We start from the raw sequence: 27619 nt of genomic DNA, 5'->3' as shown, positions 1-27619 counted from the left end.
TATCCCACCCATGATGTTCTCCATCCTTTTTCACTCTTTCCGGAACATGGTGTATTTCTTTTGCATCATCATAATGAACTGTAATCGGGCTTCTTTGTCCACTGTCTTGAACTTGTTTCAGCTTTAGTGGGGCACTAAAGGAAGCTTCTGGCCAACGGAACCTGGTCCTTGTGGGCGACTTCCACTACGCAGACATCTGCTGGAAGAACAAGACAGCAGCTCGCATGTCATCCACCAAATTTCTGGAATGGATAGAGGGCTGTTTCCTGATACAAATGTTAGATGTGCCAACCAGGAATGAGGTACTGCTGGTCTTGTTATTCACAAACCGAGAAAACCTGCTCTGTAGGATCTCGGTTAGTGAGAGCCTTGGCTGCAGGGACCACAATATTGTGGAGTTCGGGGTCCTGCTGAGCGTGCTGAAGGTCAGCTCTAAGACAAGGGTTCTGGATCTTAGAACCCTTAGAAGAGCAAACCTCAGTGCACTCAGGGCTCAGCTGGGAGGGATTCGGTGGGAGGCTTCCATGGAATACAAAGGAGCTAGCGAGAGCTGGGAATTCTTCAAGAACTTTCTATTGGAAGCACAAAACCTGTTTAACCCCTACAAAGGAAAGGGAAGTCAGCGGAGCAAGAGGCCCCCTTGGCTCAACCATGACCTCCTGGGTCTTCTCAAATCCAAAAGGGAAGCACACCAGAGATGGAGAAGTGGAGGATTATCCGTCAAGAGCTACAAGAGCATCGCCAGAGTGTGCAGAGATGCAGTTAGAAAAGCAAAAGCCCAGCTCGAATTGAAACTGGCTGTAGATGTGAAAAATAACAAGAAAGGTTTCTTCAGGGTGTCAACCATAAGCAGAAAAAGAAGGAAAACATACGACGAGACAAGATGACCTCCAGCGGTCCCTTCAAACCGCTGAGCCCCAGTGACGTGCAGAAAGTAGACTCCACAATCTGTAGGATTGCAAAGCAGGTATGTTTATTCAGCGCTGGGCAGCACGGGGGGTAGTCCCACCCAAGTCGTGCACGCCCCCGTGATAGTTTGTCTTGCATTTATACAGTAAAGCATTACAGATACCCAAGATTTCCCAATACGCCTATACATATGCATGACATTTCCTCACTTCGTATTAAAATTAGCCAAAAAAAGTTATTGCCGTAGATCTTTCCCAACTGCGCTTGCGCAGTGCCTCCTCGTGGTGGTCGTCGGGGCACGTAAAGTTGAAGGCTGACGGCTCCTCTTCATCACCGCTAGTAACCTTTTGGTTTTGCGCAGACTCAGTTACCTCTTGACACTTGTCCAAACTGCAAAGTAGGTTTTAGCTGGTTCTTGAGACAGTTTTCTATCCTTATCAGGAATTGCTCCTTCGCTGGTGGATTCCAGGCCTCCTTGCTAATTATTTTACACAGCGGCTAGAAAAGCGTTCCGCAACAATTACCTTTCAGCTGGATAAGCATTCAGCGATGGAACAGTTAACCTTTGGTTTTGCATCTTAAAAGCCCCTTCGAACCGCTGAGCCCCAGCCTGCGCAGCTCTGGGACGTGGGCAGAGGAGAGGACACCAGCCTTACTGCTGAGCATCTGCGGGGCATCGTGCGTGCCCTGATGGTTCTCCTCCTGCATGCGGAAAGGAGAGCAGGGGCTCAGGGTCTGCAGAAACACCTCTTGGTCACCTGCAAGCGCTCCTCTCAGCCAGGAGCAGCCACCAGGCACCCGGGCACTCTCACGAGTGCACTCCCCTCCGCATTATGGCCCACACAGCTCCCCTCGGGCACTGCCTTCTCCCTCGTGCCCCCTCTCTTCTCCGGCCTCGCAGGCACCGGCCGGGGGGCGCCAGGCAGGGGCACCCTCAGGCCTAACTCTGCACACGGCCCACATCTGACCACCCTCTGCACCCAACACCCCCAGCGAGCACCACCTACCCACCCCTGCTCAACCACCCTCCTATAGGGTGCAGCAGCCAATCAGCGCCCTCCGGCCTTCTGCTCTACCAACGAGCAAGCAGCTCCTGCTGCAAGGGGCGTGGCCGCTCACACACCCATCATGGCTCCTCACAGCCGGCCCCGCCCCGTCGGCAGTGCTCCCGGGCCCCGAAGCGGCGGCAGTCACACCGGCCTCGCCCCCTCCTGGCTGCCCTCCCCCACGCCCCCCTCTGCTGCATTTGAGCCCTGCTCAGGCTCCTTTGCACGCCTTTCTGCCTTTGCTCGCTGGCGGGAGAGCAAACCTCTGCTACAGCACCGCTCTCGGGCCGAAACGGGAACCATCTCCAGCAGGAACCACTGGAAGGAGCAAACCGGCCTTGCCGGTGCTCGGTGCAACCGGCTGGATTTAGTTTTCCCTGTGAATTGTCCCCAGCTGCCTTGCTATGTTCTTCTGTGGTGTCACCACTCCCGGGTGGGGAGGCAACAAGTCCCCACCCTCAGCCTCCCCCCTGTTTGGTGGGAACAGCTCCCCACCATCGCCCTCCGCCCAGACTGTGGCAGGCAGAATAACTCCCTCCCATTGCCCAAATCCCTCGAAAATGCCCCCCAGCCACACCTGACCCCAAGTAGGCTGACTTGCCCAGCATCATGAGTGTGGGGCCTGGCCAGGGACCGGGCCAGGGGGGTTCTGGAGGAAGCAGGACCTTGAGGGGACTAGGTACCTGGGGTACCTGAAAGGAGCGGGCTTTCTGGGGGCAACTGGCGGGATCGGGAGGGTCTGGGTAGGGGGAGCTGCGGGGGCTGGGGGTGTCTGGAGAGAACTGAGATGATGGGGTGCCTGCCGAGAAGTGAAGGCAATGGAGGGTGTGCAGGGGGGACCTGAGGAGAAGGAGGGAGGGACCGTGAGAGGAACTGAAGGGATTCGATGTGTCTGAAGAGGGGAGCTGAGGGGTCAGGGTCTGCGGGGGGGAACTGACGGGTGTGGGCTTTGACTGAAGCCTAGAGCATTACTAGGGGGAAGATGTGGATCTTCACGTCCCCCTTAGCGTGGGTCCCATGCGTACACCCCCTGGCAACAATAATCAGGGTGACACGGGAATGGCCACGCAGCTCCGCCCCGGTTGCGTCACAGGCATCCCACAAAGCCCGGCAAGTTGGTGCTCTCTGAGTGTGGCCTACATCTACATGCAGCCCAGCTCTAGGGGACACCGAGGGGGCTCAACCCCCTGCGGCTCTTCCCGAGTGACCTCCCCAGGGTGGCAGGCTGAAGCGTGGAGCACTTTGGCAGAAGGTGCCTTTGCTGCCTGCATACCTCTCGGAGAGCCGGGGGGGTGAGACGGACACCTGGAGGATGCTCTGCTGAATGTGGCTGGGTTAAAGAGCCCAACCTTCGGGTCGGGCTCTCTCCAAAGTGACTCAGAGAAGCAAGAAATTCTGCCAGCTCTCCCGTGGGACAATCTCCTTTGGGAAGGCCTGACAGTGCTCCTCGTGCTTGCTCCGGCGGAGCATCTCACCAAAGTGTCAATTTTGGTGGTAAACAAGCTACTTAAGGAGCGAATCCCACCCCCTTTACCTGGCAGGAGGCGCCACAGCTTCCTGAAGCAGAGCCAGAGACTCTGCCATAAGAGCGCTTTTTTGCCAAGGAACGCACGCTGTGGAGCCCTCCCGCCCCGGGGCCTGTGGGCACCCATCTCTTTTCCCCCAGCCCTTTCAGCACTCCCTCATTTTCCTGCTTAACCTCCTGCAGCCAGGACACCATGTGGGCACAGTGCTTTTCCACCTGCAAAACAACCGGCGTATCACCCTCGTCCCTCTCGATGCCTCTCGCTCTCTGCGCCTCATTTTCACCGGAGGCAGGCTCCAAAGTTCACAATGTCCAAGAACTGCTCCCACACAAAAGGTGCCAGCACTGAAAGCTATTGCTGGGCCTCAGCAGCCCTTGGCAGCCCTTTCACAGCCGCACCAGCAGTGGGGCTCTGCGCCTGCCTAGCCTCCCAAAACTCCAAGCGTTCTCTCCCTCTCTGGCTCTCATTTTCACCAGAGACCATGGGTGTGTGCACGTGCACGGACGGCCACACCGCGTGGGCTCCAGCACAGGGCTCAAGCATCCATCCCCAACGGGATCCAGCATCCAGCCCCGAGGCGGAACCACAGCCCAGGAAGGGGAAACATAAAGAGCAGCCCTCTGCTCTAGCCCCCGCAGGCACTGGGCTTGCGGGCTCCCAAGAGCAATGGGGTCTCCCTCTTGCTCAGAGCGCAGCTGCGGCACGCGGGGGGACAGCAGGAGGAAGGGGTGGGGGCAGGGGGCAGGCAGGCAGTGACCCACGTGCTTCAGCTGCACCCTTGGAGCGGCTGCGTGCAGCGGCGCCGCGTTCAGGGCTTGGCAGGTCGGGTGGCTCCAGCCTCCACGCGACAGGGCCTTTGCCCTCGGAGGGCAAACCTGCGAGCGGCTGGAGAAGCTGGCAGGGAGCAGCCGGGGCCGTGCCGGGCGGTGGCTGTGGGGTCAGCAGGGGCGGGGCCCTGGGGACAGGGCCAGCGGCTACGAGATTGCTAGAACGAGACCCGTGGGAGCGACCGGCAACGGGGCCATGGGGAGCGCACCGCTGGGGATGGGGCCGAGGAGCCACAGGGCTGTGGGACCACCAGCGATGAGAGCCTGGGCAGGCGGGGAGACCAAGGTCATGGGGACTTTGGGGAGGGAGAAGGACACAGGGTTGGGTGCTGTGGCGTGGGATGGGCCGCGTGGGGTCCATAGGGGCTGTAAGGTGAGAGGGCAGGTGAGTACCTGCAGGGTTGTGGGGAGCTGTGGGGAGGAAGGCAGTGGAGCATGCGGGGGCCATGGGGCTGGCCTGCGAGGAAATGTGTCCCCAGTTCCTGGTGCCTCAGTACTCTCAGACTCACTTACAGGGGCTGGCCAGGACATTGCTAAAGGGTTGCCAGCCTCCAATGGTGGAGAATAAAATCTACCGTGGCCTGAGAAGACGGTGGTTCCGCCTGGTTCTACAGTGGCATCAATACCGTGCGGGGACGGAGGGCAGGAGGGAGGGCAGCTGAGGCTGGCACGCAGGGACCCAGCTTGCGGCAGGCGGCGGGGTGGCACCCAGTGCCTAGCAGCTGAGACTGGCCCTGGCCTCGAGGGTATGCAGGGACTGGCATGCGGGGCAAGACCCTCTCCGCGCGCCCCAACAAACACACCCCAGTACATGGAGGTTCAGGTAGAAAAGGCTTTATTGAGGGTGGGGGGCTGTCAGAAGGGCAGCGGCCCGTCCATGACCCTGGGGAAGATCTTTCCCAGTGCAATTGCCTGGTCGATGTTGGTCTCACACAGCACATGCAACAGCAGGCGGTGGAAGAGCTCGGGGTCGTACCAGGAGGCGTAGAGGACAACAGCAGCCAGAGCAAAGCCGACAGCCAGCTGCAGGCTGACCAAGAGCAGGATGAGCGTCCTGTGGGGCAGAAGAGGGATGGGAGGCAGGGCAGGCTGGATGCGTCCCAACCAGATCCTGCCTATGGGATGCAGGGTGTGTTCTGGGAGCCCCACAGCCTGCTTCCCCCGCCATTTCTCATTGCTCCCCCGGGCAGGGTGGTGCACGAGACGCCGCAAGCCCAGGAAAGAGCCCTGGCTCAGGGAAAAGCAACGCTGAGCACTTCCCAGCTGCAAAGCCCACAGCCAGCCAGCTGCTCCCCAGCTTGTGAGCCCTGCTGGCTGGAGCAGGGGTCCGGCCCATGCCAGCCGCTGCCCGGGAGCGGGCCCCACGGCACCCACTGGGGACACTCACTGCAGCCAATAAATGAAGCCGCGTCTCCTCGCCAGCATGTCCCTCTCCTGCAGGTCAACACAGAGCAAGGACACTTGTCACACCCTGCAGCGCAGCCGGGACAGCTGGAGTTGCTCGGTGCCACTGGCCTCTGCCTCATGCAGGAGCATAGCCCGTGCGTGGCTGTGACCTCCATGGACCCCGGTTCCCAGGGAGACCCCGCTGGCCAGGGCAGGGGCTGGCACGGGCATCCCCCTTACCAGCTGTGCTTCCACCAGCTCCGGCAGTGTAGTCCCCGGCACCTCTGCCTCCTTCTTCCTCTGCTGCTGGCTGCAGGCAACAGGGCATGGTTGGACGAGTTACAGACCTCCAGGGCCATGCATTGGGTCCCCTTCCAACCATACAGCACCCCAGGCAGGCAGGGAATGGGCTCCCCTGTCACACCGTGTGCTGCACGTACCCCCCACACCATTGCCTGGCTCCAGCACTGGCAGCCCCATCACTCTGGGTGCTGCAGAGACCGCCCTAGACACCTGTGTGGGGCGAGGGGCCCAACTCACCACATCTCCTCCTCCTCCAGTGCCTCTTCAAGAGTCTTTATTTGCTGACGCAGCACCTGGGAGAAGGAAGGGTCTGAGTCCCGGAGGCCGCTGTGGTTGGAAGGGGTTCCAGCCCTCCCACCCCGGGGCCTGTGGCACCCATCTCTTTTCCCCCAGCCCTTTCAGCACTACCTCGGTCCCCTGGTTAAACTCCTGCAGCCAGGACACCATGTGGGCACAGTGCTTTCCCACCTGCAAAACAACTGGCGTATCACCCTCGTCCCTCTCCAGCCCCAGGGCCATGCCCACTTGCTGCCCCACTGCCCCAGGGCACTGGGAGACTGGGCAAATCACAGGGCCACACATAGCGAGGGGATGGACACCCCCAGCTCCTGGGGAAAATGTCCTCCCCAGTCACGCTTCTGCCCGCAGCCGCTGGCCCAGCGCAGCGAGGTGACCCTCCTTGAGCAGCGGGGCTGGACGAGACAAGATGACCTCCAGCGGCCCCTTCGAACCGCTGAGCCCCAGCCTGCGCAGCTCTGGGACGTGGGCAGAGGAGAGGATACCAGCCTTTCTGCTGAGCGTCTCTACGGCATCGTCCAGGTCCTGATATTTGTCCTCCTGCACACAGGAAGGAGAGCAAGGGCTCAGGGTCTGCAGCCCCGACCCACATGTACTGGGAGCCACTCCACACCTACCATAGTCTGCAGTAGCTCCTTGCTGCTTGCCAGTTGTGTGCAGCTGTGCACAGAATCTCTGCTGGCTCCTTGAGGAGTCCCCACAGCGTCTGCTGCCTGCAGGAATGGGGAACCATCAGATTCCCTGTCACAGACATACGCCCGCTCACACATGGCACTGCCCCAGCTTCCCAGGCAGCCCGGCCAGGCTACTGCCTTCCCCCCACTGCTCACAGCCACACACAGACCCCCATCCACTCCCTCGCCCTGCCGCTGGCTGTGGGGACCACGGGGATGCTCTGCCCTCACCTTCCACTCCTGCATCGGGAGCCTTCCACTGCACGGCAGACACAGGACAGCACCTTGGCGAGGACCCTCCAAACTCCTGCCCAGCAGCACTGAGCTTCTGCTCCAGATGCTCCTCAGCCCCCGGGAGCAGCCCTCTTTATACCCGCTCGGGCACCCGTGTCACAGGCGCACGGTGACACCGACGGCCACAGCTGCCCACTGTGACACGGCCGTCACCTCCCTGGGGCTGGCACCAGGACTGACGTGGGGCCCAGCCTTCCCAGTTACCGGGGAAACAGGGCACCACTCTCAGCACCCACTTATCGCTGGCAGAGCAGACGCTCTGGGGCCTGACTGAGGCGCCAGCAGAGATTCTGTGCAGAGCTGCTCACAACTTGCAAGCAGCGAGGAGCAACTGCAGCTTATTAGGTGAGGAGCGGCTCCTGGTGTTCAAGCGCTGTGGCTTCAAACCCTGCACAAACGGCTGCCCTCGCTGTGTCGGCAGGAGCCGCTGCCCGTGGCCCCTCTCCTGCTTCTGTACAGCTCCAGCCCCCAGCACAACTTCCAGTAGGACGCAGGCAGCTCCTTCCTCTTCAGCGCCCACCCAGGAACACCACCAGCAGCTCCTCCACGAAACACGCAAGGCTGCTGCCCCACGGGCACTGCCGCTGCTGAGCACGTGCCCCAGAGACCCACACGGACCCACCTCGTGCTGGCCGCTCCAGACCCATGCTGACTGCAAACACGCAGCACTTCCCTCTCCCTTTCCCAGGTCCCTTTCTGTGATCTTTTCCTGTGCTACCAACCCTGTTCTGATGGAAAATACCAACCCCCTCCATGGCCCTCCTGCATTTTGGGGGCAAGAAATCACTCCTCCCAACATCCTCCTCTGTTTTTTGGTGGTGGAGTCAGAATCAACCTAGAATGACTCACAAAGAGACCGGAGATGGAAAGAGCAAAGGGGACCCTCCCATTGACCTTTACATACAGAGTGATTAGAAGTAAGACACATAATAATGTGCGAGCTAATAAAAGCACAACTGGATGAAGCACTAGATTCAAAGTTCCTGTTGCTCTCGGTGACCACCAAGTAAGGTATCCCACCCATGATGTTCTCCATCCTTTTTCACTCTTTCCGGAACATGGTGCATTTCTTTTGCATCATCATAATGAACTGTAATCGGGCTTCTTTGTCCACTGTCTTGAACTTGTTTCAGCTTTAGTGGGGCACTAAAGGAAGCTTCTGGCCAACGGAACCTGGTCCTGATGGGTGACTTCCACTACGCAGACATCTGCTGGAAGAACAAGACAGCAGCTCGCATGTCATCCACCAAATTTCTGGAATGGATAGAGGGCTGTTTCCTGATACAAACGTTAGATGTGCCAACCAGGAATGAGGTACTGCTGGTCTTGTTATTCACAAACCGAGAAAACCTGCTCTGTAGTATCTCGGTTAGTGAGAGCCTTGGCTGCAGGGACCACAATATTGTGGAGTTCGGGGTCCTGCTGAGCGTTCTGAAGGTCAGCTCTAAGACAAGGGTTCTGGATCTTAGAAGAGCAAACCTCAGTGCACTCAGGGCTCAGCTGGGAGGGATTCGGTGGGAGGCTTCCATGGAATACAAAGGAGCTAGCGAGAGCTGGGAATTCTTCAAGAACTTTCTATTGGAAGCACAAAACCTGTTTATCCCCTACAAAGGAAAGGGAAGTCAGCGGAGCAAGAGGCCCCCTTGGCTCAACCGTGACCTCCTGGGTCTTCTCAAATCCAAAAGGGAAGCACACCAGAGATGGAGAAGTGGAGGATTATCCGTCAAGAGCTACAAGAGCATCGCCAGAGTGTGCAGAGATGCAGTTAGAAAAGCAAAAGCCCAGCTCGAATTGAAACTGGCTGTAGATGTGAAAAATAACAAGAAAGGTTTCTTCAGGGTGTCAACCATAAGCAGAAAAAGAAGGAAAACATACGACGAGACAAGATGACCTCCAGCGGTCCCTTCAAACTGCTGAGCCCCAGTGACGTGCAGAAAGTAGACTCCACAATCTGTAGGATTGCAAAGCAGGTATGTTTATTCAGCGCTGGGCAGCACGGGGGGTAGTCCCACCCAAGTCGTGCACGCCCCCGTGATAGTTTGTCTTGCATTTATACAGTAAAGCATTACAGATACCTAAGATTTCCCAATACGCCTATACATATGCATGACATTTCCTCACTTCGTATTAAAATTAGCCAAAAAAAGTTATTGCCGTAGATCTTTCCCAACTGCGCTTGCGCAGTGCCTCCTCGTGGTGGTCGTCAGGGGACGTAAAGATGAAGGCTGACGGCTCCTCTTCATCACCGCTAGTAACCTTTTGGTTTTGCGCAGACTCAGTTACCTCTTGACACTTGTCCAAACTGCAAAGTTGGTTTTAGCTGGTTCTTGAGACAGTTTTCTATCCTTATCAGGAATTGCTCCTTCGCTGGTGGATTCCAGGCCTCCTTGCTAATTATTTTACACAGCGGCTAGAAAAGCGTTCCGCAACAATTACCTTTCAGCTGGATAAGCATTCAGCGATGGAACAGTTAACCTTTGGTTTTGCATCTTAAAAGCCCCTTCGAACCGCTGAGCCCCAGCCTGCGCAGCTCTGGGACGTGGGCAGAGGAGAGGACACCAGCCTTACTGCTGAGCATCTGCAGGGCATCGTGCGTGCCCTGATGGTTCTCCTCCTGCATGCGGAAAGGAGAGCAGGGGCTCAGGGTCTGCAGAAACACCTCTTGGTCACCTGCAAGCGCTCCTCTCAGCCAGGAGCAGCCACCAGGCACCCGGGCACTCTCACGAGTGCACTCCCCTCCGCATTATGGCCCACACAGCTCCCCTCGGGCACTGCCTTCTCCCTCGTGCCCCCTCTCTTCTCCGGCCTCGCAGGCACCGGCCGGGGGGCGCCAGGCAGGGGCACCCTCAGGCCTAACTCTGCACACGGCCCACATCTGACCACCCTCTGCACCCAACACCCCCAGCGAGCACCACCTACCCACCCCTGCTCAACCACCCTCCTATAGGGTGCAGCAGCCAATCAGCGCCCTCCGGCCTTCTGCTCTACCAACGAGCAAGCAGCTCCTGCTGCAAGGGGCGTGGCCGCTCACACACCCATCATGGCTCCTCACAGCCGGCCCCGCCCCGTCGGCAGTGCTCCCGGGCCCCGAAGCGGCGGCAGTCACACCGGCCTCGCCCCCTCCTGGCTGCCCTCCCCCACGCCCCCCTCTGCTGCATTTGAGCCCTGCTCAGGCTCCTTTGCACGCCTTTCTGCCTTTGCTCGCTGGCGGGAGAGCAAACCTCTGCTACAGCACCGCTCTCGGGCCGAAACGGGAACCATCTCCAGCAGGAACCACTGGAAGGAGCAAACCGGCCTTGCCGGTGCTCGGTGCAACCGGCTGGATTTAGTTTTCCCTGTGAATTGTCCCCAGCTGCCTTGCTATGTTCTTCTGTGGTGTCACCACTCCCGGGTGGGGAGGCAACAAGTCCCCACCCTCAGCCTCCCCCCTGTTTGGTGGGAACAGCTCCCCACCATCGCCCTCCGCCCAGACTGTGGCAGGCAGAATAACTCCCTCCCATTGCCCAAATCCCTCGAAAATGCCCCCCAGCCACACCTGACCCCAAGTAGGCTGACTTGCCCAGCATCATGAGTGTGGGGCCTGGCCAGGGACCGGGCCAGGGGGGTTCTGGAGGAAGCAGGACCTTGAGGGGACTAGGTACCTGGGGTACCTGAAAGGAGCGGGCTTTCTGGGGGCAACTGGCGGGATCGGGAGGGTCTGGGTAGGGGGAGCTGCGGGGGCTGGGGGTGTCTGGAGAGAACTGAGATGATGGGGTGCCTGCCGAGAAGTGAAGGCAATGGAGGGTGTGCAGGGGGGACCTGAGGAGAAGGAGGGAGGGACCGTGAGAGGAACTGAAGGGATTCGATGTGTCTGAAGAGGGGAGCTGAGGGGTCAGGGTCTGCGGGGGGGAACTGACGGGTGTGGGCTTTGACTGAAGCCTAGAGCATTACTAGGGGGAAGATGTGGATCTTCACGTCCCCCTTAGCGTGGGTCCCATGCGCACACCCCCTGGCAACAATAATCAGGGTGACACGGGAATGGCCACGCAGCTCCGCCCCGGTTGCGTCACAGGCATCCCACAAAGCCCGGCAAGTTGGTGCTCTCTGAGTGTGGCCTACATCTACACGCAGCCCAGCTCTAGGGGACACCGAGGTGGCTCAACCCCCTGCGGCTCTTCCCGAGTGACCTCCCCAGGGTGGCAGGCTGAAGCGTGGAGCACTTTGGCAGAAGGTGCCTTTGCTGCCTGCATACCTCTCGGAGAGCCGGGGGGGTGAGACGGACACCTGGAGGATGCTCTGCTGAATGTGGCTGGGTTAAAGAGCCCAACCTTCGGGTCGGGCTCTCTCCAAAGTGACTCAGAGAAGCAAGAAATTCTGCCAGCTCTCCCGTGGGACAATCTCCTTTGGGAAGGCCTGACAGTGCTCCTCGTGCTTGCTCCGGCGGAGCATCTCACCAAAGTGTCAATTTTGGTGGTAAACAAGCTACTTAAGGAGCGAATCCCACCCCCTTTACCTGGCAGGAGGCGCCACAGCTTCCTGAAGCAGAGCCAGAGACTCTGCCATAAGAGCGCTTTTTTGCCAAGGAACGCACGCTGTGGAGCCCTCCCGCCCCGGGGCCTGTGGGCACCCATCTCTTTTCCCCCAGCCCTTTCAGCACTCCCTCATTTTCCTGCTTAACCTCCTGCAGCCAGGACACCATGCGGGCACAGTGCTTTTCCACCTGCAAAACAACCGGCGTATCACCCTCGTCCCTCTCGATGCCTCTCGCTCTCTGCGCCTCATTTTCACCGGAGGCAGGCTCCAAAGTTCACAATGTCCAAGAACTGCTCCCACACAAAAGGTGCCAGCACTGAAAGCTATTGCTGGGCCTCAGCAGCCCTTGGCAGCCCTTTCACAGCCGCACCAGCAGTGGGGCTCTGCGCCTGCCTAGCCTCCCAAAACTCCACGCGTTCTCTCCCTCTCTGGCTCTCATTTTCACCAGAGACCATGGGTGTGTGCACGTGCACGGACGGCCACACCGCGTGGGCTCCAGCGCAGGGCTCAAGCATCCATCCCCAACGGGATCCAGCATCCAGCCCCGAGGCGGAACCACAGCCCAGGAAGGGGAAACATAAAGAGCAGCCCTCTGCTCTAGGCCCCGCAGGCACTGGGCTTGCGGGCTCCCAAGAGCAATGGGGTCTCCCTCTTGCTCAGAGCGCAGCTGCGGCACGCGGGGGGACAGCAGGAGGAAGGGGTGGGGGCAGGGGGCAGGCAGGCAGTGACCCACGTGCTTCAGCTGCACCCTTGGAGCGGCTGCGTGCAGCGGCGCCGCGTTCAGGGCTTGGCAGGTCGGGTGGCTCCAGCCTCCACGCGACAGGGCCTTTGCCCTCGGAGGGCAAACCTGCGAGCGGCTGGAGAAGCTGGCAGGGAGCAGCCGGGGCCGTGCCGGGCGGTGGCTGTGGGGTCAGCAGGGGCGGGGCCCTGGGGACAGGGCCAGCGGCTACGAGATTGCTAGAACGAGACCCGTGGGAGCGACCGGCAACGGGGCCATGGGGAGCGCACCGCTGGGGATGGGGCCGAGGAGCCACAGGGCTGTGGGACCACCAGCGATGAGAGCCTGGGCAGGCGGGGAGACCAAGGTCATGGGGACTTTGGGGAGGGAGAAGGACACAGGGTTGGGTGCTGTGGCGTGGGATGGGCCGCGTGGGGTCCATAGGGGCTGTAAGGTGAGAGGGCAGGTGAGTACCTGCAGGGTTGTGGGGAGCTGTGGGGAGGAAGGCAGTGGAGCATGCGGGGGCCATGGGGCTGGCCTGCGAGGAAATGTGTCCCCAGTTCCTGGTGCCTCAGTACTCTCAGACTCACTTACAGGGGCTGGCCAGGACATTGCTAAAGGGTTGCCAGCCTCCAATGGTGGAGAATAAAATCTACCGTGGCCTGAGAAGACGGTGGTTCCGCCTGGTTCTACAGTGGCATCAATACCGTGCGGGGACGGAGGGCAGGAGGGAGGGCAGCTGAGGCTGGCACGCAGGGACCCAGCTTGCGGCAGGCGGCGGGGTGGCACCCAGTGCCTAGCAGCTGAGACTGGCCCTGGCCTCGAGGGTATGCAGGGACTGGCATGCGGGGCAAGACCCTCTCCGCGCGCCCCAACAAACACACCCCAGTACATGGAGGTTCAGGTAGAAAAGGCTTTATTGAGGGTGGGGGGCTGTCAGAAGGGCAGCGGCCCGTCCATGACCCTGGGGAAGATCTTTCCCAGTGCAATTGCCTGGTCGATGTTGGTCTCACACAGCACATGCAACAGCAGGCGGTGGAAGAGCTCGGGGTCGTACCAGGAGGCGTAGAGGACAACAGCAGCCAGAGGAAAGCCGACAGCCAGCTGCAGGCTGACCAAGAGCAGGATGAGCGTCCTGTGGGGCAGAAGAGGGATGGGAGGCAGGGCAGGCTGGATGCGTCCCAACCAGATCCTGCCTATGGGATGCAGGGTGTGTTCTGGGAGCCCCACAGCCTGCTTCCCCCGCCATTTCTCATTGCTCCCCCGGGCAGGGTGGTGCACGAGACGCCGCAAGCCCAGGAAAGAGCCCTGGCTCAGGGAAAAGCAACGCTGAGCACTTCCCAGCTGCAAAGCCCACAGCCAGCCAGCTGCTCCCCAGCTTGTGAGCCCTGCTGGCTGGAGCAGGGGTCCGGCCCATGCCAGCCGCTGCCCGGGAGCGGGCCCCACGGCACCCACTGGGGACACTCACTGCAGCCAATAAATGAAGCCGCGTCTCCTCGCCAGCATGTCCCTCTCCTGCAGGTCAACACAGAGCAAGGACACTTGTCACACCCTGCAGCGCAGCCGGGACAGCTGGAGTTGCTCGGTGCCACTGGCCTCTGCCTCATGCAGGAGCATAGCCCGTGCGTGGCTGTGACCTCCATGGACCCCGGTTCCCAGGGAGACCCCGCTGGCCAGGGCAGGGGCTGGCACGGGCATCCCCCTTACCAGCTGTGCTTCCACCAGCTCCGGCAGTGTAGTCCCCGGCACCTCTGCCTCCTTCTTCCTCTGCTGCTGGCTGCAGGCAACAGGGCATGGTTGGACGAGTTACAGACCTCCAGGGCCATGCATTGGGTCCCCTTCCAACCATACAGCACCCCAGGCAGGCAGGGAATGGGCTCCCCTGTCACACCGTGTGCTGCACATACCCCCCACACCATTGCCTGGCTCCAGCACTGGCAGCCCCATCGCTCTGGGTGCTGCAGAGACCGCCCTAGACACCTGTGTGGGGCGAGGGGCCCAACTCACCACATCTCCTCCTCCTCCAGTGCCTCTTCAAGAGTCTTTATTTGCTGACGCAGCACCTGGGAGAAGGAAGGGTCTGAGTCCCGGAGGCCGCTGTGGTTGGAAGGGGTTCCAGCCCTCCCACCCCGGGGCCTGTGGCACCCATCTCTTTTCCCCCAGCCCTTTCAGCACTACCTCGGTCCCCTGGTTAAACTCCTGCAGCCAGGACACCATGTGGGCACAGTGCTTTCCCACCTGCAAAACAACTGGCGTATCACCCTCGTCCCTCTCCAGCCCCAGGGCCATGCCCACTTGCTGCCCCACTGCCCCAGGGCACTGGGAGACTGGGCAAATCACAGGGCCACACATAGCGAGGGGATGGACACCCCCAGCTCCTGGGGAAAATGTCCTCCCCAGTCACGCTTCTGCCCGCAGCCGCTGGCCCAGCGCAGCGAGGTGACCCTCCTTGAGCAGCGGGGCTGGACGAGACAAGATGACCTCCAGCGGCCCCTTCGAACCGCTGAGCCCCAGCCTGCGCAGCTCTGGGACGTGGGCAGAGGAGAGGATACCAGCCTTTCTGCTGAGCGTCTCTACGGCATCGTCCAGGTCCTGATATTTGTCCTCCTGCACACAGGAAGGAGAGCAAGGGCTCAGGGTCTGCAGCCCCGACCCACATGTACTGGGAGCCACTCCACACCTACCATAGTCTGCAGTAGCTCCTTGCTGCTTGCCAGTTGTGTGCAGCTGTGCACAGAATCTCTGCTGGCTCCTTGAGGAGTCCCCACAGCGTCTGCTGCCTGCAGGAATGGGGAACCATCAGATTCCCTGTCACAGACATACGCCCGCTCACACATGGCACTGCCCCAGCTTCCCAGGCAGCCCGGCCAGGCTACTGCCTTCCCCCCACTGCTCACAGCCACACACAGACCCCCATCCACTCCCTCGCCCTGCCGCTGGCTGTGGGGACCACGGGGATGCTCTGCCCTCACCTTCCACTCCTGCATCGGGAGCCTTCCACTGCACGGCAGACACAGGACAGCACCTTGGCGAGGACCCTCCAAACTCCTGCCCAGCAGCACTGAGCTTCTGCTCCAGATGCTCCTCAGCCCCCGGGAGCAGCCCTCTTTATACCCGCTCGGGCACCCGTGTCACAGGCGCACGGTGACACCGACGGCCACAGCTGCCCACTGTGACACGGCCGTCACCTCCCTGGGGCTGGCACCAGGACTGACGTGGGGCCCAGCCTTCCCAGTTACCGGGGAAACAGGGCACCACTCTCAGCACCCACTTATCGCTGGCAGAGCAGACGCTCTGGGGCCTGACTGAGGCGCCAGCAGAGATTCTGTGCAGAGCTGCTCACAACTTGCAAGCAGCGAGGAGCAACTGCAGCTTATTAGGTGAGGAGCGGCTCCTGGTGTTCAAGCGCTGTGGCTTCAAACCCTGCACAAACGGCTGCCCTCGCTGTGTCGGCAGGAGCCGCTGCCCGTGGCCCCTCTCCTGCTTCTGTAGAGCTCCAGCCCCCAGCACAACTTCCAGTAGGACGCAGGCAGCTCCTTCCTCTTCAGCGCCCACCCAGGAACACCACCACCAGCTCCTCCACGAAACACGCAAGGCTGCTGCCCCACGGGCACTGCCGCTGCTGAGCACGTGTCCCAGAGACCCACACGGACCCACCTCGTGCTGGCCGCTCCAGACCCATGCTCACTGCGAACACGCAGCACTTCCCTCTCCCTTTCCCAGGTCCCTTTCTGTGATCTTTTCCCGTGCTACCAACCCTGTTCTGATGGAAAATACCAACCCCCGGCATGGCCCTCCTGCATTTTGGGGGCAAGAAATCACTCCTCCCAACATCCTCCTCTGTTTTTTGGTGGTGGAGTCAGAATCAACCTAGAATGACTCACAAAGAGACCGGAGATGGAAAGAGCAAAGGGGACCCTCCCATTGACCTTTACATACAGAGTGATTAGAAGTAAGACACATAATAATGTGCGAGCTAATAAAAGCACAACTGGATGAAGCACTAGATTCAAAGTTCCTGTTGCTCTCGGTGACCACCAAGTAAGGTATCCCACCCATGATGTTCTCCATCCTTTTTCACTCTTTCCGGAACATGGTGCATTTCTTTTGCATCATCATAATGAACTGTAATCGGGCTTCTTTGTCCACTGTCTTGAACTTGTTTCAGCTTTAGTGGGGCACTAAAGGAAGCTTCTGGCCAACGGAACCTGGTCCTGATGGGTGACTTCCACTACGCAGACATCTGCTGGAAGAACAAGACAGCAGCTCGCATGTCATCCACCAAATTTCTGGAATGGATAGAGGGCTGTTTCCTGATACAAATGTTAGATGTGCCAACCAGGAATGAGGTACTGCTGGTCTTGTTATTCACAAACCGAGAAAACCTGCTCTGTAGGATCTCGGTTAGTGAGAGCCTTGGCTGCAGGGACCACAATATTGTGGAGTTCGGGGTCCTGCTGAGCGTGCTGAAGGTCAGCTCTAAGACAAGGGTTCTGGATCTTAGAACCCTTAGAAGAGCAAACCTCAGTGCACTCAGGGCTCAGCTGGGAGGGATTCGGTGGGAGGCTTCCATGGAATACAAAGGAGCTAGCGAGAGCTGGGAATTCTTCAAGAACTTTCTATTGGAAGCACAAAACCTGTTTAACCCCTACAAAGGAAAGGGAAGTCAGCGGAGCAAGAGGCCCCCTTGGCTCAACCATGACCTCCTGGGTCTTCTCAAATCCAAAAGGGAAGCACACCAGAGATGGAGAAGTGGAGGATTATCCGTCAAGAGCTACAAGAGCATCGCCAGAGTGTGCAGAGATGCAGTTAGAAAAGCAAAAGCCCAGCTCGAATTGAAACTGGCTGTAGATGTGAAAAATAACAAGAAAGGTTTCTTCAGGGTGTCAACCATAAGCAGAAAAAGAAGGAAAACATACGACGAGACAAGATGACCTCCAGCGGTCCCTTCAAACCGCTGAGCCCCAGTGACGTGCAGAAAGTAGACTCCACAATCTGTAGGATTGCAAAGCAGGTATGTTTATTCAGCGCTGGGCAGCACGGGGGGTAGTCCCACCCAAGTCGTGCACGCCCCCGTGATAGTTTGTCTTGCATTTATACAGTAAAGCATTACAGATACCCAAGATTTCCCAATACGCCTATACATATGCATGACATTTCCTCACTTCGTATTAAAATTAGCCAAAAAAAGTTATTGCCGTAGATCTTTCCCAACTGCGCTTGCGCAGTGCCTCCTCGTGGTGGTCGTCGGGGCACGTAAAGATGAAGGCTGACGGCTCCTCTTCATCACCGCTAGTAACCTTTTGGTTTTGCGCAGACTCAGTTACCTCTTGACACTTGTCCAAACTGCAAAGTAGGTTTTAGCTGGTTCTTGAGACAGTTTTCTATCCTTATCAGGAATTGCTCCTTCGCTGGTGGATTCCAGGCCTCCTTGCTAATTATTTTACACAGCGGCTAGAAAAGCGTTCCGCAACAATTACCTTTCAGCTGGATAAGCATTCAGCGATGGAACAGTTAACCTTTGGTTTTGCATCTTAAAAGCCCCTTCGAACCGCTGAGCCCCAGCCTGCGCAGCTCTGGGACGTGGGCAGAGGAGAGGACACCAGCCTTACTGCTGAGCATCTGCAGGGCATCGTGCGTGCCCTGATGGTTCTCCTCCTGCATGCGGAAAGGAGAGCAGGGGCTCAGGGTCTGCAGAAACACCTCTTGGTCACCTGCAAGCGCTCCTCTCAGCCAGGAGCAGCCACCAGGCACCCGGGCACTCTCACGAGTGCACTCCCCTCCGCATTATGGCCCACACAGCTCCCCTCGGGCACTGCCTTCTCCCTCGTGCCCCCTCTCTTCTCCGGCCTCGCAGGCACCGGCCGGGGGGCGCCAGGCAGGGGCACCCTCAGGCCTAACTCTGCACACGGCCCACATCTGACCACCCTCTGCACCCAACACCCCCAGCGAGCACCACCTACCCACCCCTGCTCAACCACCCTCCTATAGGGTGCAGCAGCCAATCAGCGCCCTCCGGCCTTCTGCTCTACCAACGAGCAAGCAGCTCCTGCTGCAAGGGGCGTGGCCGCTCACACACCCATCATGGCTCCTCACAGCCGGCCCCGCCCCGTCGGCAGTGCTCCCGGGCCCCGAAGCGGCGGCAGTCACACCGGCCTCGCCCCCTCCTGGCTGCCCTCCCCCACGCCCCCCTCTGCTGCATTTGAGCCCTGCTCAGGCTCCTTTGCACGCCTTTCTGCCTTTGCTCGCTGGCGGGAGAGCAAACCTCTGCTACAGCACCGCTCTCGGGCCGAAACGGGAACCATCTCCAGCAGGAACCACTGGAAGGAGCAAACCGGCCTTGCCGGTGCTCGGTGCAACCGGCTGGATTTAGTTTTCCCTGTGAATTGTCCCCAGCTGCCTTGCTATGTTCTTCTGTGGTGTCACCACTCCCGGGTGGGGAGGCAACAAGTCCCCACCCTCAGCCTCCCCCCTGTTTGGTGGGAACAGCTCCCCACCATCGCCCTCCGCCCAGGCTGTGGCAGGCAGAATAACTCCCTCCCATTGCCCAAATCCCTCGAAAATGCCCCCCAGCCACACCTGACCCCAAGTAGGCTGACTTGCCCAGCATCATGAGTGTGGGGCCTGGCCAGGGACCGGGCCAGGGGCGTTCTGGAGGAAGCAGGACCTTGAGGGGACTAGGTACCTGGGGTACCTGAAAGGAGCGGGCTTTCTAGGGGCAACTGGCGGGATCGGGAGGGTCTGGGTAGGGGGAGCTGCGGGGGCTGGGGGTGTCTGGAGAGAACTGAGATGATGGGGTGCCTGCCGAGAAGTGAAGGCAATGGAGGGTGTGCAGGGGGGACCTGAGGAGAAGGAGGGAGGGACCGTGAGAGGAACTGAAGGGATTCGATGTGTCTGAAGAGGGGAGCTGAGGGGTCAGGGTCTGCGGGGGGGAACTGACGGGTGTGGGCTTTGACTGAAGCCTAGAGCATTACTAGGGGGAAGATGTGGATCTTCACGTCCCCCTTAGCGTGGGTCCCATGCGTACACCCCCTGGCAACAATAATCAGGGTGACACGGGAATGGCCACGCAGCTCCGCCCCGGTTGCGTCACAGGCATCCCACAAAGCCCGGCAAGTTGGTGCTCTCTGAGTGTGGCCTACATCTACATGCAGCCCAGCTCTAGGGGACACCGAGGGGGCTCAACCCCCTGCGGCTCTTCCCGAGTGACCTCCCCAGGGTGGCAGGCTGAAGCGTGGAGCACTTTGGCAGAAGGTGCCTTTGCTGCCTGCATACCTCTCGGAGAGCCGGGGGGGTGAGACGGACACCTGGAGGATGCTCTGCTGAATGTGGCTGGGTTAAAGAGCCCAACCTTCGGGTCGGGCTCTCTCCAAAGTGACTCAGAGAAGCAAGAAATTCTGCCAGCTCTCCCGTGGGACAATCTCCTTTGGGAAGGCCTGACAGTGCTCCTCGTGCTTGCTCCGGCGGACCATCTCACCAAAGTGTCAATTTTGGTGGTAAACAAGCTACTTAAGGAGCGAATCCCACCCGCTTTACCTGGCAGGAGGCGCCACAGCTTCCTGAAGCAGAGCCAGAGACTCTGCCATAAGAGCGCTTTTTTGCCAAGGAACGCACGCTGTGGAGCCCTCCCGCCCCGGGGCCTGTGGGCACCCATCTCTTTTCCCCCAGCCCTTTCAGCACTCCCTCATTTTCCTGCTTAACCTCCTGCAGCCAGGACACCATGCGGGCACAGTGGTTTTCCACCTGCAAAACAACCGGCGTATCACCCTCGTCCCTCTCGATGCCTCTCGCTCTCTGCGCCTCATTTTCACCGGAGGCAGGCTCCAAAGTTCACAATGTCCAAGAACTGCTCCCACACAAAAGGTGCCAGCACTGAAAGCTATTGCTGGGCCTCAGCAGCCCTTGGCAGCCCTTTCACAGCCGCACCAGCAGTGGGGCTCTGCGCCTGCCTAGCCTCCCAAAACTCCAAGCGTTCTCTCCCTCTCTGGCTCTCATTTTCACCAGAGACCATGGGTGTGTGCACGTGCACGGACGGCCACACCGCGTGGGCTCCAGCACAGGGCTCAAGCATCCATCCCCAACGGGATCCAGCATCCAGCCCCGAGGCGGAACCACAGCCCAGGAAGGGGAAACATAAAGAGCAGCCCTCTGCTCTAGCCCCCGCAGGCACTGGGCTTGCGGGCTCCCAAGAGCAATGGGGTCTCCCTCTTGCTCAGAGCGCAGCTGCGGCACGCGGGGGGACAGCAGGAGGAAGGGGTGGGGGCAGGGGGCAGGCAGGCAGTGACCCACGTGCTTCAGCTGCACCCTTGGAGCGGCTGCGTGCAGCGGCGCCGCGTTCAGGGCTTGGCAGGTCGGGTGGCTCCAGCCTCCACGCGACGGGGCCTTTGCCCTCGGAGGGCAAACCTGCGAGCGGCTGGAGAAGCTGGCAGGGAGCAGCCGGGGCCGTGCCGGGCGGTGGCTGTGGGGTCAGCAGGGGCGGGGCCCTGGGGACAGGGCCAGCGGCTACGAGATTGCTAGAACGAGACCCGTGGGAGCGACCGGCAACGGGGCCATGGGGAGCGCACCGCTGGGGATGGGGCCGAGGAGCCACAGGGCTGTGGGACCACCAGCGATGAGAGCCTGGGCAGGCGGGGAGACCAAGGTCATGGGGACTTTGGGGAGGGAGAAGGACACAGGGTTGGGTGCTGTGGCGTGGGATGGGCCGCGTGGGGTCCATAGGGGCTGTAAGGTGAGAGGGCAGGTGAGTACCTGCAGGGTTGTGGGGAGCTGTGGGGAGGAAGGCAGTGGAGCATGCGGGGGCCATGGGGCTGGCCTGCGAGGAAATGTGTCCCCAGTTCCTGGTGCCTCAGTACTCTCAGACTCACTTACAGGGGCTGGCCAGGACATTGCTAAAGGGTTGCCAGCCTCCAATGGTGGAGAATAAAATCTACCGTGGCCTGAGAAGACGGTGGTTCCGCCTGGTTCTACAGTGGCATCAATACCGTGCGGGGACGGAGGGCAGGAGGGAGGGCAGCTGAGGCTGGCACGCAGGGACCCAGCTTGCGGCAGGCGGCGGGGTGGCACCCAGTGCCTAGCAGCTGAGACTGGCCCTGGCCTCGAGGGTATGCAGGGACTGGCATGCGGGGCAAGACCCTCTCCGCGCGCCCCAACAAACACACCCCAGTACATGGAGGTTCAGGTAGAAAAGGCTTTATTGAGGGTGGGGGGCTGTCAGAAGGGCAGCGGCCCGTCCATGACCCTGGGGAAGATCTTTCCCAGTGCAATTGCCTGGTCGATGTTGGTCTCACACAGCACATGCAACAGCAGGCGGTGGAAGAGCTCGGGGTCGTACCAGGAGGCGTAGAGGACAACAGCAGCCAGAGGAAAGCCGACAGCCAGCTGCAGGCTGACCAAGAGCAGGATGAGCGTCCTGTGGGGCAGAAGAGGGATGGGAGGCAGGGCAGGCTGGATGCGTCCCAACCAGATCCTGCCTATGGGATGCAGGGTGTGTTCTGGGAGCCCCACAGCCTGCTTCCCCCGCCATTTCTCATTGCTCCCCCGGGCAGGGTGGTGCACGAGACGCCGCAAGCCCAGGAAAGAGCCCTGGCTCAGGGAAAAGCAACGCTGAGCACTTCCCAGCTGCAAAGCCCACAGCCAGCCAGCTGCTCCCCAGCTTGTGAGCCCTGCTGGCTGGAGCAGGGGTCCGGCCCATGCCAGCCGCTGCCCGGGAGCGGGCCCCACGGCACCCACTGGGGACACTCACTGCAGCCAATAAATGAAGCCGCGTCTCCTCGCCAGCATGTCCCTCTCCTGCAGGTCAACACAGAGCAAGGACACTTGTCACACCCTGCAGCGCAGCCGGGACAGCTGGAGTTGCTCGGTGCCACTGGCCTCTGCCTCACGCAGGAGCATAGCCCGTGCGTGGCTGTGACCTCCATGGACCCCGGTTCCCAGGGAGACCCCGCTGGCCAGGGCAGGGGCTGGCACGGGCATCCCCCTTACCAGCTGTGCTTCCACCAGCTCCGGCAGTGTAGTCCCCGGCACCTCTGCCTCCTTCTTCCTCTGCTGCTGGCTGCAGGCAACAGGGCATGGTTGGACGAGTTACAGACCTCCAGGGCCATGCATTGGGTCCCCTTCCAACCATACAGCACCCCAGGCAGGCAGGGAATGGGCTCCCCTGTCACACCGTGTGCTGCACGTACCCCCCACACCATTGCCTGGCTCCAGCACTGGCAGCCCCATCGCTCTGGGTGCTGCAGAGACCGCCCTAGACACCTGTGTGGGGCGAGGGGCCCAACTCACCACATCTCCTCCTCCTCCAGTGCCTCTTCAAGAGTCTTTATTTGCTGACGCAGCACCTGGGAGAAGGAAGGGTCTGAGTCCCGGAGGCCGCTGTGGTTGGAAGGGGTTCCAGCCCTCCCACCCCGGGGCCTGTGGCACCCATCTCTTTTCCCCCAGCCCTTTCAGCACTACCTCAGTCCCCTGGTTAAACTCCTGCAGCCAGGACACCATGTGGGCACAGTGCTTTTCCACCTGCAAAACCACCGGCGTATCACCCTCGTCCCTCTCCAGCCCCAGGGCCATGCCCACTTGCTGCCCCACTGCCCCAGGGCACTGGGAGACTGGGCAAATCACAGGGCCACGCATAGCGAAGGGATGGACACCCCCAGCTCCTGGGGAAAATGTCCTCCCCAGTCACGCTTCTGCCCGCAGCCGCTGGCCCAACGCAGCGAGGTGACCCTCCTTGAGCAGCGGGGCTGGACGAGACAAGATGACCTCCAGCGGCCCCTTCGAACCGCTGAGCCCCAGCCTGCGCAGCTCTGGGACGTGGGCAGAGGAGAGGATACCAGCCTTTCTGCTGAGCGTCTCTACGGCATCGTCCAGGTCCTGATATTTGTCCTCCTGCACACAGGAAGGAGAGCAAGGGCTCAGGGTCTGCAGCCCCGACCCACATGTACCGGGAGCCACTCCACACCTACCATAGTCTGCAGTAGCTCCTTGCTGCTTGCCAGTTGTGTGCAGCTGTGCACAGAATCTCTGCTGGCTCCTTGAGGAGTCCCCACAGCGTCTGCTGCCTGCAGGAATGGGGAACCATCAGATTCCCTGTCACAGACATACGCCCGCTCACACATGGCACTGCCCCAGCTTCCCAGGCAGCCCGGCCAGGCTACTGCCTTCCCCCCACTGCTCACAGCCACACACAGACCCCCATCCACTCCCTCGCCCTGCCGCTGGCTGTGGGGACCACGGGGATGCTCTGCCCTCACCTTCCACTCCTGCATCGGGAGCCTTCCACTGCACGGCAGACACAGGACAGCACCTTGGCGAGGACCCTCCAAACTCCTGCCCAGCAGCACTGAGCTTCTGCTCCAGATGCTCCTCAGCCCCCGGGAGCAGCCCTCTTTATACCCGCTCGGGCACCCGTGTCACAGGCGCACGGTGACACCGACGGCCACAGCTGCCCACTGTGACACGGCCATCACCTCCCTGGGGCTGGCACCAGGACTGACGTGGGGCCCAGCCTTCCCAGTTACCGGGGAAACAGGGCACCACTCTCAGCACCCACTTATCGCTGGCAGAGCAGACGCTCTGGGGCCTGACTGAGGCGCCAGCAGAGATTCTGTGCAGAGCTGCTCACAACTTGCAAGCAGCGAGGAGCAACTGCAGCTTATTAGGTGAGGAGCGGCTCCTGGTGTTCAAGCGCTGTGGCTTCAAACCCTGCACAAACGGCTGCCCTCGCTGTGTCGGCAGGAGCCGCTGCCCGTGGCCCCTCTCCTGCTTCTGTAGAGCTCCAGCCCCCAGCACAACTTCCAGTAGGACGCAGGCAGCTCCTTCCTCTTCAGCGCCCACCCAGGAACACCACCAGCAGCTCCTCCACGAAACACGCAAGGCTGCTGCCCCACGGGCACTGCCGCTGCTGAGCACGTGTCCCAGAGACCCACACGGACCCACCTCGTGCTGGCTACTCCAGACCCATGCTCACTGCGAACACGCAGCACTTCCCTCTCCCTTTCCCAGGTCCCTTTCTGTGATCTTCTCCTGTGCTACCAACCCTGTTCTGATGGAAAATACCAACCCCCGGCATGGCCCTCCTGCATTTTGGGGGCAAGAAATCACTCCTCCCAACATCCTCCTCTGTTTTTTGGTGGTGGAGTCAGAATCAACCTAGAATGACTCACAAAGAGACCGGAGATGGAAAGAGCAAAGGGGACCCTCCCATTGACCTTTACATACAGAGTGATTAGAAGTAAGACACATAATAATGTGCGAGCTAATAAAAGCACAACTGGATGAAGCACTAGATTCAAAGTTCCTGTTGCTCTCGGTGACCACCAAGTAAGGTATCCCACCCATGATGTTCTCCATCCTTTTTCACTCTTTCCGGAACATGGTGCATTTCTTTTGCATCATCATAATGAACTGTAATCGGGCTTCTTTGTCCACTGTCTTGAACTTGTTTCAGCTTTAGTGGGGCACTAAAGGAAGCTTCTGGCCAACGGAACCTGGTCCTGATGGGTGACTTCCACTACGCAGACATCTGCTGGAAGAACAAGACAGCAGCTCGCATGACATCCACCAAATTTCTGGAATGGATAGAGGACTGTTTCCTGATACAAATGTTAGATGTGCCAACCAGGAATGAGGTACTGCTGGTCTTGTTATTCACAAACCGAGAAAACCTGCTCTGTAGGATCTCGGTTAGTGAGAGCCTTGGCTGCAGGGACCACAATATTGTGGAGTTCGGGGTCCTGCTGAGCGTGCTGAAGGTCAGCTCTAAGACAAGGGTTCTGGATCTTAGAACCCTTAGAAGAGCAAACCTCAGTGCACTCAGGGCTCAGCTGGGAGGGATTCGGTGGGAGGCTTCCATGGAATACAAAGGAGCTAGCGAGAGCTGGGAATTCTTCAAGAACTTTCTATTGGAAGCACAAAACCTGTTTAACCCCTACAAAGGAAAGGGAAGTCAGCGGAGCAAGAGGCCCCCTTGGCTCAACCATGACCTCCTGGGTCTTCTCAAATCCAAAAGGGAAGCACACCAGAGATGGAGAAGTGGAGGATTATCCGTCAAGAGCTACAAGAGCATCGCCAGAGTGTGCAGAGATGCAGTTAGAAAAGCAAAAGCCCAGCTCGAATTGAAACTGGCTGTAGATGTGAAAAATAACAAGAAAGGTTTCTTCAGGGTGTCAACCATAAGCAGAAAAAGAAGGAAAACATACGACGAGACAAGATGACCTCCAGCGGTCCCTTCAAACCGCTGAGCCCCAGTGACGTGCAGAAAGTAGACTCCACAATCTGTAGGATTGCAAAGCAGGTATGTTTATTCAGCGCTGGGCAGCACGGGGGGTAGTCCCACCCAAGTCGTGCACGCCCCCGTGATAGTTTGTCTTGCATTTATACAGTAAAGCATTACATATACCTAAGATTTCCCAATACGCCTATACATATGCATGACATTTCCTCACTTCGTATTAAAATTAGCCAAAAAAAGTTATTGCCGTAGATCTTTCCCAACTGCGCTTGCGCAGTGCCTCCTCGTGGTGGTCGTCGGGGCACGTAAAGATGAAGGCTGACGGCTCCTCTTCATCACCGCTAGTAACCTTTTGGTTTTGCGCAGACTCAGTCACCTCTTGACACTTGTCCAAACTGCAAAGTAGGCTTTAGCTGGTTCTTGAGACAGTTTTCTATCCTTATCAGGAATTGCTCCTTCGCTGGTGGATTCCAGGCCTCCTTGCTAATTATTTTACACAGCGGCTAGAAAAGCGTTCCGCAACAATTACCTTTCAGCTGGATAAGCATTCAGCGATGGAACAGTTAACCTTTGGTTTTGCATCTTAAAAGCCCCTTCGAACCGCTGAGCCCCAGCCTGCGCAGCTCTGGGACGTGGGCAGAGGAGAGGACACCAGCCTTACTGCTGAGCATCTGCAGGGCATCGTGCGTGCCCTGATGGTTCTCCTCCTGCATGCGGAAAGGAGAGCAGGGGCTCAGGGTCTGCAGAAACACCTCTTGGTCACCTGCAAGCGCTCCTCTCAGCCAGGAGCAGCCACCAGGCACCCGGGCACTCTCACGAGTGCACTCCCCTCCGCATTATGGCCCACACAGCTCCCCTCGGGCACTGCCTTCTCCCTCGTGCCCCCTCTCTTCTCCGGCCTCGCAGGCACCGGCCGGGGGGCGCCAGGCAGGGGCACCCTCAGGCCTAACTCTGCACACGGCCCACATCTGACCACCCTCTGCACCCAACACCCCCAGCGAGCACCACCTACCCACCCCTGCTCAACCACCCTCCTATAGGGTGCAGCAGCCAATCAGCGCCCTCCGGCCTTCTGCTCTACCAACGAGCAAGCAGCTCCTGCTGCAAGGGGCGTGGCCGCTCACACACCCATCATGGCTCCTCACAGCCGGCCCCGCCCCGTCGGCAGTGCTCCCGGGCCCCGAAGCGGCGGCAGTCACACCGGCCTCGCCCCCTCCTGGCTGCCCTCCCCCACGCCCCCCTCTGCTGCATTTGAGCCCTGCTCAGGCTCCTTTGCACGCCTTTCTGCCTTTGCTCGCTGGCGGGAGAGCAAACCTCTGCTACAGCACCGCTCTCGGGCCGAAACGGGAACCATCTCCAGCAGGAACCACTGGAAGGAGCAAACCGGCCTTGCCGGTGCTCGGTGCAACCGGCTGGATTTAGTTTTCCCTGTGAATTGTCCCCAGCTGCCTTGCTATGTTCTTCTGTGGTGTCACCACTCCCGGGTGGGGAGGCAACAAGTCCCCACCCTCAGCCTCCCCCCTGTTTGGTGGGAACAGCTCCCCACCATCGCCCTCCGCCCAGACTGTGGCAGGCAGAATAACTCCCTCCCATTGCCCAAATCCCTCGAAAATGCCCCCCAGCCACACCTGACCCCAAGTAGGCTGACTTGCCCAGCATCATGAGTGTGGGGCCTGGCCAGGGACCGGGCCAGGGGGGTTCTGGAGGAAGCAGGACCTTGAGGGGACTAGGTACCTGGGGTACCTGAAAGGAGCGGGCTTTCTGGGGGCAACTGGCGGGATCGGGAGGGTCTGGGTAGGGGGAGCTGCGGGGGCTGGGGGTGTCTGGAGAGAACTGAGATGATGGGGTGCCTGCCGAGAAGTGAAGGCAATGGAGGGTGTGCAGGGGGGACCTGAGGAGAAG

The 27619-nt window shown here is 59.7% G+C and overlaps 2 long non-coding RNA genes across 2 annotated transcripts; both read right to left on the bottom strand.

Moving 5' to 3' along the window:
* Nucleotides 1–5126: 5126 nt before the first annotated feature.
* On the bottom strand, nucleotides 5127–6293 carry LOC135317927 (uncharacterized). The gene is made up of 3 exons (XR_010376502.1): nucleotides 6235–6293; nucleotides 5935–6004; nucleotides 5127–5362 (listed from the first exon to the last, which is right to left on the bottom strand). It is a non-coding gene; the product is annotated as an uncharacterized LOC135317927 (long non-coding RNA).
* A 7292-nt stretch (nucleotides 6294–13585) lies between these two features.
* LOC135317936 (uncharacterized) lies at nucleotides 13586–14558 on the bottom strand. Its single transcript, XR_010376504.1, has 3 exons — nucleotides 14500–14558; nucleotides 14200–14269; nucleotides 13586–13627 (listed from the first exon to the last, which is right to left on the bottom strand). It is a non-coding gene; the product is annotated as an uncharacterized LOC135317936 (long non-coding RNA).
* Nucleotides 14559–27619: the final 13061 nt, after the last annotated feature.

This window comes from Phalacrocorax carbo, chromosome 27 (genome assembly GCF_963921805.1).
Source record: "Phalacrocorax carbo chromosome 27, bPhaCar2.1, whole genome shotgun sequence".
Classification (NCBI taxonomy): domain Eukaryota; kingdom Metazoa; phylum Chordata; class Aves; order Suliformes; family Phalacrocoracidae; genus Phalacrocorax; species Phalacrocorax carbo.
Note: the sequence above shows the minus strand (reverse complement) of the source record. Positions and strands in the feature narration are given on the sequence as shown.